This window comes from Malus domestica, chromosome 03 (genome assembly GCF_042453785.1).
Source record: "Malus domestica chromosome 03, GDT2T_hap1".
In the NCBI taxonomy this organism is placed as follows: domain Eukaryota; kingdom Viridiplantae; phylum Streptophyta; class Magnoliopsida; order Rosales; family Rosaceae; genus Malus; species Malus domestica.
In genome coordinates this window covers 11,019,980-11,032,149 of record NC_091663.1, presented here as the reverse complement: position 1 = coordinate 11,032,149, position 12,170 = coordinate 11,019,980, and the positions used below count along the sequence as shown (strand labels likewise).

General features: G+C 39.7%; 1 pseudogene; it reads right to left on the bottom strand.

Moving 5' to 3' along the window:
- Positions 1 to 519: 519 nt before the first annotated feature.
- LOC103423137 (phenylalanine ammonia-lyase 1-like) lies at positions 520 to 10,927 on the bottom strand (annotated as a pseudogene).
- Positions 10,928 to 12,170: the final 1,243 nt, after the last annotated feature.

Here is a 12,170-nt window from a genome sequence, read left to right as displayed (position 1 = left end):
ATATCAATAATAGCAAAAATTTCACTCTTAATTTCAAAAATGTCATTTTTTATAAAAACTTTCGATTATATTAAAAAAATTCACTTAAACAAACACAAATCCTTTTATAAGCAAAACAATAAGAAAAAAAAAAGTGATATACATATTGAAAATAATTTGATTTAATATTGCCCAGACTATTAATACAATTAATTGACAATTCCCAAACCAAGATAAGAAGAATAAAAATACAGAGAGAAAAATTAGCATTTCAAACAGTAGCAATCACTGATGTTCCAATTGCACCTGGGACCATGCATAATATTGCCCAGATAATAGATAAGTCAAAAAGTGATTATGTTGGAACTTTGAATGAATAAGAAATTACAGAGATAGCAAAGAACCACAAATCACAAAATCACATTTAAATGTTTTCTATTTCTCTCCCAAAATTTAGCGAAACTAAAGAACTAGAAAAAGACACTGACTGAAACATGGAAGAAATTAAAACAAGAAAAAGAAAATGTGGACGAGGAAAAATGCAAAAAATAATCATCTTAACTCATTGTTGTTTAGGGCTACACAAGTCTGCACCTGCAGCCGATGCCTTCACTATGTCTCCACTATGAATCCGGACTGATTGCTTTCGATAATATTTTTCTTACGACTTAATATGTTGCAATGAAAAAATGTCATCTATGCGGTTCTATAGTTGTTGGATTGGGTACATATGTACCATATATTTCAACATTATTGTTTTTGGACAGGGTAGAGTTATTAACATTTTGGAAGGGGACTGCCATCCCATTCATTGAGCTAGTGCAGGAGCGGATCGATTAACGTTCCGCTGCAAATTGTTGTAAACACTTTGTCGCAATCCTCTCCCGGCGACCTGATCTTCTCTGCAGTCAAAAATTCAATTCCTAGCTCTTCCCTCACAAACTTATACAAAGGATAGGACCTGTAGTTCTCGATCCGGTTTCAAGAGCTGGATAGCCAGTCTCAAAAGCAAATCTAGTCTCCTCAACTTCTTTGGGCAAAACTGCCTTCAATTATCGCTCAAATGCACCAATCTTCAGAAAGATTGAAGCACTTGGGTTCGTCATGTCATTGTTGTTTGCCAGTGCATGATTGACCAAGACTAGCTTCAGTTTATGTACAATGACAGAATGTTCACCGCACGGATCGTCGATGTAAGCAAAAACAGGTTCATCGTTGATTACTTTGAGCAAATCTTTCTCACAAAACCTTGACGGATGGAGATCCCCAACGCCTCCGACCATTAGAACCCTTTTCGCAACGTTGCTAACTGCAAGCTTGACGCTGTTCCTCATATTCTCCTCCAAATGTCTCAAGTCTATAGCCTGGCAAAGTGCTACCAAATAGTTTGAGGCCATCAGCTTCAAGACTTCAACTGTTTCAGCTGTTTTCCTTGCCGAAATCAAACCCAACGAGTTCACGTCTTGATTGTGCTGCTCAGCACTTTGGACGTGAGTGGTCTCAGGGTTCGCAAGATACTGAAGCTCCGAGCAGTACGCTGCCATGGCTATCTCCACACCCTTGAGCCCGTAGTCCAAGCTTGGGTCATGTCCGCCAGAGAGATTCGAAGGCAACCCGTTGTTGCAGAAGTTGTTAACCAGCTCAGAAAGTTATGCAAACATGAGTTTTCCAATGGCCGCCAAAGATATTCTTGTGTTGTCCATTGAGACACCAACTGGGGTACCTTGGAAATTGCCACCATGCAAGGCCTTGTTCCTTGAAACATCGATCAAGGGGTTATCGTTCATCGAGTTAATCTCCCGCTCGATGGATTTGGTGGACTGTTGAATAACTTCAATCTGAGGGCCCAACCACTGTGGCGAGGTACGAAAAGCGTAACGATCTTGTTTTGGCTTTTGAAGAAGATAAGTTTCATGCAGCTGCTGTGCTTCCTTGACATAAGAACTCCCATCCAAAATGTGTTCTATTATAGCAGCAACTTCAATCTATCCGGGATGTCCTTTCAGTTTATGCATCAAATGATCTGCAAACTCTGGCTTCCCTTGCATAACTTCGGCAAAAATTGCTGTTAAAACTTCAGCCAAAACAACCAAGATGTGCTCAAAGAGCACTATGGAAGCCAAGCCAGAACCAACTCCTGTGCCATTAACCAATGTAAGTCCCTCATTCGGCTGCAATTCAAAGAAGCCATCGTTTAGTCCAATAAGCTGGAATGCCTGTTCGGCATCAAGGTGCTCGCATGATGGTCCTATGGCTTTTGAATTAGGGCGGCCAATTAAGAGGCCGGCAATGTAGGCGAAAGGGACCAAATCGCCGGACGCAGAGATGGAGCCACGGAGAGGCAGACAGGGAGTAATGTTGCGGTTAAGAAGCGTTGCGAGGGTTTCCAAAATCTCATATCTGATGTCAGAGTAGCCTTGGAAGAGGGTGTTGATCCTTACCAGCATTGTAGCTCTTGTTGCTGAGTGTGGCAGTGTCAGTGTGTGACACTGACAAGCTTCTGTCCCATTGCCAAATATTCCAGCATTCAAGAATCTGTCAAACATATAATCAAAAGGATCAAAGCCAGAGGAAGAATAAAACATTTAAATTTTCATCAGTTATCAAACAATAACAAAAGTGAATTAATGTAAGAAAAATATGCGAGGACATGAAATTATCCAAAAGAACACGAGTAAAGTGGACATTCCGGCCCTCGTTTTAACTGTTTGTCGACTGCAGTTCCAAACGAGACCATTGTCAGTGTCTCTTATTCGACCAAACATCTCTCCATGAACAACATGTATATCTAACATGTATATATATGCATGGGTTAATAAACGTGAAACACTACTGGAAGCAACTTTGTGTCAATCAACCTTGTGTCAACTTTGTGTCAATCAACCTTGTGTCAATCAACTTTGTGTCAATCAACCTTGTGTCAATCACAACTTTGTGTCAATCAACTTTGTGTCAACTCCTTAATTCAAGGAGCTTGTCTTCCCTAAACCATTTGGTCGGTTGTCTTCCCTAAGCCACCTTTGTGGTGTAAATCAAGGAGTCAATCTCCTTATATATTGTTGTACAATTGTAATGATATTATGATGAAAATACAAAACATATTATGATGAAAATACAAAACATACTTTGAAAATCAACATGGTATCAGAGCAGGAAATCTAACATGCCTCTGCTGTACTACTATCCAAGCGTATTCAATCTTCAAAATGACTGAAGACAATTCGTTAGGATCAAAAGCTGAAAGTTCACATGTGATTTCCTCCATGAATGTGCATGAGGTGGATGTCAACCCAAATCAAAGATTAAGCTCAGTCGTGTTGAATGAGTTTAGTTACTTGCCTTGGTCGAAGCAGTGTCCTTGGCTCTAGGTGGAAGGTCCAAGTTAGGGTTCATAAATGGAAGCATCAAAGTGCCTGATGCTTTCTCACCAATCTATGAATCCTGGCTTAGCAAGGATCAGCTAGTTATGTCATGGCTCCTGAATTCCATGGAACGGAAATTAGCTGAAATATTCAATTACTCTAAATCTTCATACCAGCTATGGGAGGTGGTCAAGGAAATGTATGGCAGCCAGAACAATGCTGCAAGGGTTTTCCAATTAAAGAATGACATCTCCGATTTGCAACAACACGGAAAGCCGTTTGTGCAACTCCTAGGAAGCATGAAAAACATGTGGAATGAGTTGGAAATTTATCGCCCTCATACAACTGACGCAGCACTGCTACGAAAGAGAGCAGAAGAAGACAAGATATTTCAACTCTTGTCCAGTCTCGATTCAACGTATGAAGATCTACGATGTCACATACTCATGAACAATGAACTTCCTTCCTTCACCAGTGTATGTGCAACAATCCAACGTGAAGAAGTAAGGAGGAAAGTCATGAACATGGGTATAATGGCCAATGTACCTGAGGCTAGGGCCTATCTAACCAACGAGAGAATGTACAAAGGAAAGCATCCGAACTTGAAGTGTCAACACTGCAACAATATAGGTCATGTTAAAGACACATGCTGGATTTTACACCCAGAATTAAAGCCTGACTTCATGAAGGACAACAAGGGTTTACAAAGGGTGAATCGTACTACACACCGAGCAAATCATGCGTCTGCCTCCAACTCTAATGGGTCTGATCAATTCAAGAACTTCACAGCAAATCTAGTTGAACTCATGAATGAGTTTGTGTCTTACCTTCAAGGCAAGAAAGGAAGGGCTGGAATTGACCGTGCAGACAGCACAGGAGAAGGGAACACGACGGTATTGCTCGGCAAGTTTGCGGGTTTCTTGGCAGACACGAAACTCGTACCCCAAGAGAACATGCAAGGTATCATGAAAGCCTTTAAAACTGCTCTTAAAATAAATATGTTGCATGATTTTTGGGTTGTAGATTCGGGTGCCACAGATCATATGACTAACCATGTATCTAAGTCTCAAAAGTTTGAAAAATTCACTAATCCTTTCCAAGTTTCAATTGCAAATGGTGAGAGTGTAAAGGTTTTAGGAAAGGAAAAAATAAAAATAATGTCAGATGAAATTGAATCAATGGCTTTGTATGTACCTTCCTTCCCATTTCAACTTCTATATGTGGGAAAGATCACAAATACCTTGAATTGCTTAGCTATATATTCTCCTCACAATGTCATCTTTCAGGACTGTGCCACCAAGAAGACGATTGGTGAAGGGTTTTATTTAGAAGGTCTCTATTACATATCAAAAAGCAATCCCAAAGGGTTCCAAGCCAAGTTCAATCCCATTCAAGATAATCAATTGTGGCATCAACATTTAGCTCACCCTTCTCCACCCATTTTGTCAACTTTATTTCCAAACTTAGGGAAGGATGCTATTTCTTGTGAAACATGGCCACTTGTCTAAGGCCACTAGATTATCTTTTAACTCTTCTTTGTCCAGGGCTAGTAAGTGTTTTGAACTAGTTCATTCAAATGTATGGGGACCAACTAGTGAATCTTTTGATGGTTATAAGTATTTTGTGATCTTTGTTGATGATTTCTCTCAAGTCACATGGTTGTATCTTCTAAAGTCTAAGAATGAAGTTATGGAAGTATTTAAGGACTTTCATAACCTTGTTAAAAACCATTTCTCCTCTCAAATTCAAACCTTAAGGTCTGACAATGGCACCGAATATATGTCCCATATCATGAAACAATATTTAAGCACTCATAGCATCATGCATCAAACAAGTTGTGTTGGCACACCTCAACAAAATGGTGTAGCCGAACGCAAAAACTGTGACTTACTTGAAAAAACAAGAGCACTAATGCTACAAATGAATGTACCAAAAAAATTTGGTCCCAAGGGGTTACGGCAGCTGCTTATATCATCAATAGATTACCCAGCCGAGTCTTGGATTTCAAGTCTCCCCTAGAGGTCATGAAAGGAAGTAAAATTGATCTCACACCTTCGAGTTTTTGGCTGCATCTGTTTTGTGCATATTCAATCTCATCACTGAGATAAATTAGATCCTAGAGCTGTTAAATGTATTTTTCTTGGTTATTCATCTACACAAAAGGGATATAAGTGTTATAATCCTTAACTAAGAAGATTGATTGTGTCCAAAGATGTTCGATTCCTTGAAACTAATCCTTTTTTCAGCAAGTCACATGAAATCACAAGTCAAGATGATGACATCTTGGATGGGTTCCCACTACCAAGAATCGAACTTGAGGCTCCTTAACAACAAGATCCCAGTCATGTTAACATTGATGCATCTCTCAATGAAAGTAGCAATGAAGGGTCTCACTCTGATGGTACACGGTATGAAGATGGTGATAATCAAGATGACCCTCACAATACGGTCCAAAATATGAACGAGTGTGAGACAACTCTTCCTGCTCCTCGACGCAATCCAATGCGTGTTAGGAAAACTCCCACAAGACTTCAAGACTTTGTCATCTACAAACCCACATATCCCATCTCCCAATATGTGTCGTACAAGAGAGTGACACCAGCCCATGCTGCATTCATAAGCACCATATCAAGTTACAAGGAACCTCAGAATTTCCATGAGGCCAACAACCAAGAGGTTTGGAAGGAAGCAATGCAAGAAGAACTTAAAGCTCTAGATCAACACAACACCTGGAGTATCACCAAACTTCCCATATGCAAGAAAGCTGTGGGTTGCAAATGGATTTATAAACTCAAATTCAAGTCTGATGGATCAATTGAGAGGCATAAAGCAAGATTGGTAGCTCAGGGATTCACTCAAACATACGAGGTGGATTACAAAGAAACGTTGGCACCTGTTGCCAAAATGAACACCGTGAGAGTGCTATTGTCCGTGGCAGTAAACAAGAGGTGGTCCATGTACCAAATGGATGTGAAGAATGCATTCTTGCACGAAGATCTCAAAGAAGAGGTCTATATGAAATTGCCACCGGGGCATCCTCAAAGCAATGGACCGAATTTGGTGTGCAAATTGCACAAATCCATTTATGGCCTGAAACAGTCTCCACGAGCTTGGTATGCCAAACTAAGCTCAGTTCTCACTAGTGTTGGTTTCATAAGCAGCAATGCCGATTCATCACTATTTGTTCGCACATGAGCTGTGGGCAAATTGGTTGTGCTGATCTATGTTGATGATCTGATAATTACGGGTGATAATGTTGACGAGATCCTCAACCTCAAACAGTCCCTTAGACAAAGGTTTGCAATTAAAGACCTTGGGATATTGAAATACTTCCTTGGTATAGAAGTGGCAACCTCGCACAAGAGGCTATTTCTTAACCAAAGAAAGTATGTCTTGGATTTGCTCAAGGAAGCCAACATGAGCGATGCTAAACCGGCCATTACTCCTCTCGACAGCAAGCATAAACCTAGCTTGAAGGGCACGCCACTCACGGATATCAGCCATTATCAGCGATTGGTGGGTAAGTTAATCTACCTAACAATCACTAGACCCGACATCACATGGAAAAGTAAAAAGCAAACTGTTATAGCCAGGTCAAGTACCGAAGCTGAGTATCGTGCCATGGCTTCAACTGCGTGTAAGTTGATCTGGCTCAAGGGGCTTCTGTGCGATTTAGGTGTTCCTACAACTCTTCCTATGTCCTTATTTTGTGACAATCAGGCAGCCATGCATATAGCATCAAACCCAGTGTTTCACGAGCGGATGAAACACATTTGAAGTTGACTGCCATTACGTTCGGGAACAGGTGCAGTCGCAGGTGATTCAGACACACTATACAAGAAGCTTCGATCAACTGGCCGACATCTTCACAAAGCCTTTGGCTTCTCATCAGTTTCAGCGACTTCTGTCCAAGCTTGGATCCATAAACCTCCTGGATCCAGCCTGAGGGGGCATATTGGAAGCAACTTTGTGTCAATCAACTTTGTGTCAATCAACCTTGTGTCAACTTTGTGTCAATCAACTTTGTGTCAACTCCTTAATTCAAGGAGCTTGTCTTTCCTAAACCATTTGGTCGGTTGTCTTCCCTAAGCCACCTTTGTGGTGTAAATCAAAGAGTCAATCTCCTTATATATTGTTGTACAATTGTAATGATATTATGATGAAAATACAAAACATACTTTGAAAATCAACAAACACAATCAGTGAAGGTTAGACGCATCGTCCCTTCTCCTTATCTTCTCCTACTTTAACTAATTTTCACTCCCTTTCAGAGAATCCAATCCCGACGAATCAAATAAACATCATCGTCGTCGTGTTTTTTGTGACCGTCTTTGATCTGCGATTAAATGTCTTAACACACATCCCTAGCTAAAAGCCGTTTTCTTTCTTCTTTTTATTTATGACCCAGATTCTGTATTAAATTCTCACGAGCTATAAAAACCCAATAAGGTTTTCTGAAGCTCATCAATTAGTTCTGATCATTTCTTCTGTCAGATATTGTAATCATCCTATATCGCAGAAGAAATGGCTTCTGAACTAGGTTCAATTGAGATGAGTTTCATGAAAAACATGAAAGAGTACGATATTTTTTGGGATTTAAGCTTAATTACAAACCAAAGTAAATTACATGGATATGATTTGCATGATGTGCATGTTTTAAAAGTAGAGAGTTGTTATCTTCACCCATCTTATTTTTCTACTCACTTAAGTAAAATATAATTAACAAACCAACTCAAGGTCGATGAGAAAATAAGAAAAGTAAATGACCATAGGAACAAGATTGAAAAGTGCCGGATCGGAAAGAAAAACAAAATTCACTTTATCAAAAAGTAACTCAATAAGCCTAATTAATATGGTTTAAGCGAAACTTCATTAATTAAGATTAGCTGTTTAAGACAAATTATAGGACTTTTCATATAATTTTATTCCTAATAGTTAAACCATGCATGCAAAAGGAGTTCTTTAAAACACAGAATTAGTCACCTAATGAGCTCCTTCGGCAGATTCGCTCCTTGATTCGTCCGCCTGTCCGAGTTCGCACCGAACCCGGTCGTAATCCCATATAAATCCTTGCCGCTGTTCACACCATCCACAACCCAAACGCTGCTTGCCTCCACCGCGGCCCTTGCCGACTCACACAACTCAACAACCACATGACGTACCGAAACCGACGCCACCTGACCAACGGTCAGGCCACGCCCTCCGACCTTAACCGTAGGGTTCCGATACTCATCCACCATACGCTTCACCTCGTCTAAATGGCTTCCCTGAACGGCCTCACCGATTGAGAACCAGTTCAACGGATCTTTTCTAAGAGTCATGCAACTCATTTCAGCTGAAGCTAGTTCAGAAGCCATTTCATCTGCGATATAGGATGATTACAATATCTGACAGAAGAAATGATCAGAACTAATTAATGAACTTCAGAAAAGGAGAATTTAATATAGAATCTGGGTCGTAAATAAAAAGAAGAAAGAAAGCTGCTTTTAGCCCGGGAAAAGTGTGACGACATTTAATTTCAAATTAGAGAGACCCACAATAAGTAGGACTAGGATTTTGTTTGAGTGTTGGGGTTGGATCAATTCTCGAGAGTAAAAATTAACTAAAGCAGAAAAGAGAAAAGGAAAAGGAAGAATGCTTCTGCCATGCACTGACCGCGTTTGACATTTGTTAAAACCCTATTTGATCATTAAGTTGACGTAGAGAGAATGACAACACCTGGACACAACAATGGAGATGATCAGATCGATCTGGGGGAGGTGTTGATGCCCATGGAGATGATAAGATCGATGTGGAGGAGGTGTTGATCCAAGGCATGCATCTCTCGTGCTCGTCTTATCATCTGCATGTAAGGTAAAAAGTGATCAGAGAAATTCGACAGATGGAGGCGACATACAGTAAAGGGGTGTTTGCATGGAGAGATTTTTCAGTGTGACCATCACACGAGATGGTACATCATGTGTTTTCATATAAATTGTGGGATATGTGTGTTAAAGGTTAATAACTTAAAGATTAAAATTTTCCACCATTTATATAGAAACATGTGGTGTACTATCCATGTTTCGTCGTAACTAAAAATTTTTCGTTTGCATGGGCTTTTACTCTTCAGAAGGGCTTTGTTGGTATCTACAGGCTCGCCATTTACACTCTGTCCATCTAATGGAGCACATCATTTATGCCATTTTTGTCATATATTTGTGCCGTTTTATCACTTTATTTGTAATAAATGGCCACCCGTAATAAATTGTCATTTATTCAGGGACAAGAGAATAGGTTAGATCTCACCCTAATTACAGTGTAATTGGTGTGCGTTATAGGACAATTTCTCTTATTGTATACTACCCATAAAAGCTAAAAAATTTATCAGTTGATAAATATCAGCAACTCTTATCTAAACTACATCTCAGAATCTTAATTGTATGTTGCCACCGCGTGTAAAAATTTGTAATAAAAGTTCATTTATTTAAGGATAAGAACACTAAATTTGGGCTAATTTTCTCTTTTTCAAACTATAGGATCATAAAACTACGGGTCCAGGCGGTTCGATGTGGTCTGCTTTCTCGACGATTGTGTGTGTTTGTGTGGGTGCATGCGTGTGCATGTGTAAGCGTGCGAGCGTGTGTGTGAGTAAGTGTGGGCACACAGAAAAACCTAAACACCCTAAACAGAGCTTCGCCGGCCACCTCCACGCATAATTGGTAGAGATGACCAGCGGATAGAAAATCCTAGAAAAACCTCCGCATGAAGCAAAATTCAAACCCATCATAGTCACGCCGGTGAAAAAGTGTCAAATTTGCATATCCAATTAAACCATACCCATACGGATTGCCATAAATTTGGTCCTCAACCGATAGCAAGCACACAATAGGCATCTAAATGCCCAAACCAAGTAGTAACAGAAAAGATCAGGTGGTGTAAACACCATTCTAAAGAGATACCAGACCTTTCTAGAAATGACAACAAATAGTTGTCTTTGATCGAAGAGAAGCACGGAATCAGCTGCGAACAAGTGTTGAGATGAGATCTTTCAAATCTGGAGGGGATGGCTATAACTGGTATTGAGGGGTTGGAGGGTTGATTCGAATTTTTGAAAGATCTTGAGCGCAGAGCCCCCAAATCATAGCCTAAAAGCCGTAAATCAAAATACCTTGAAACATGGGCAAACAGCCCGGAGATAGTGCTCCATCCACACCACCCATAGATGGTGGGTTGCTCTACTGTTCCTTGACGGAAAATGGGGCCACCGCAGGTGCCGGGAACGACGAAAAGCCTGGAGACAGAGCTCCATTCACACCCTCCGTAAAAGGTGGGATCTCCCTTCTCTGATGGAAATCGGGGCCCTCGCAGGTACGGGGAAGGAAGAGGAGGAGAGAAAGGAGGAGGATAACAAAGGTTGAAAGGGTGGCTGCCATCGGCCCCAAACAGGAGCTAAAGACTGGCGACTAGAGAGAGGGTTATGTTGGGATTCTTTTGTGTTATATCTGATCTCATATCAGAGAAATCTGGTGTGAGTATCAGACAATATATATATAAAGAAGACCAGGATATCACAGGGCTAGGGTTTGGTAAGATAAGATTTCAAATCTAAGTTCTCAAGTGCGAGGGTCGAGTATATATAGGAAGAAGGCGGGTTGTGCAATCGACATGTAATAATTGCATGGGTGACGAGTGGAAGGTTACTTTTTTAAATACAATGTACTCAGACCAGTTTTATTTGGTTCAATCTAATTTTAAACACTCTTTTGCCTTTATGGGCACCCAACTTTTAGTTTAGTTCATCCAAAATTTCAAATCTAGCATTTATCAACACTCAAGTAAATGAACATATTTATTAATATTTAAGTAATTTTGTATCATGTATTATTTGGTTTATATATATATATGGCTGAATTTTGCATCATATTTCATTTGGTTTATAAATATATCAAATTTTACGTTTCCTACTTTAAATAGAAACATACATTTGATATATTTATATTTATGGATGAGTTTTGTATCATATGTTTCTATTTTTAATTTGTACTTACTTTTTTATTTTCAACCAACTTTCTTTTTAGTTTTAATTTGTATCTATATATATAATTTTTTTATGTGCCCCTATTTTTAAATTTTAATTTGTACTTATAATTTTTTTAATCTTTTATTTAAAAACATTATTTATTTTATAAGAGCACTTCCACCGTGGGCAATAGCCCTATGAACAGGCTCCCACACCAACCCAATGGCTCGAGCTGCATGCTCCAGCCCACAGTGGTGTGTTGATGAAAGGGGGCCCGAGCGAGAGGCCTGTGGAGAATTGCTAGCCCAAGAGCTTAGAGTGGGTATGATGCAAGGCTGACGTTAGGGTGACGTCAGCCATGTGTTGTCTCTTTTTTGCGTCAAGTGCGTGCTTCAAGCGCGCTTGGGCGCACGTCAGCCGACACAAATTCAGAGCTAGGGCCCACGACGCTTTTCTGAGATGTTATCGTTGGGGAGGCCACGTGGCTTTCCCACGTCCGTTGGATTTCAACAGCAACATTTTATGGACCGCTGGATTTCCAACCGTAAAAAAAATTTAAAAAGCTTATTTAATTTCAACCGTTGGATCTGAGATCAGCAGTTCACGTTATTCGGCTTTATAAATTTAAAAAAAAAATAGTTTAAAACTCTAAAATCTTACCGTTGTGCCACGTGGCACAATCTAGAGTGTTGGAATTCAAATTTTTTTTAATCCAACGGCAGAGATTAATTATGTGAATAAAAAAATTAATAAAAATCCGAAAAAAAAAAGAATTTGAAAAATTTTTAAAAAATTGATTTTACTTTTCTATAAATACCTTCTCATTATCT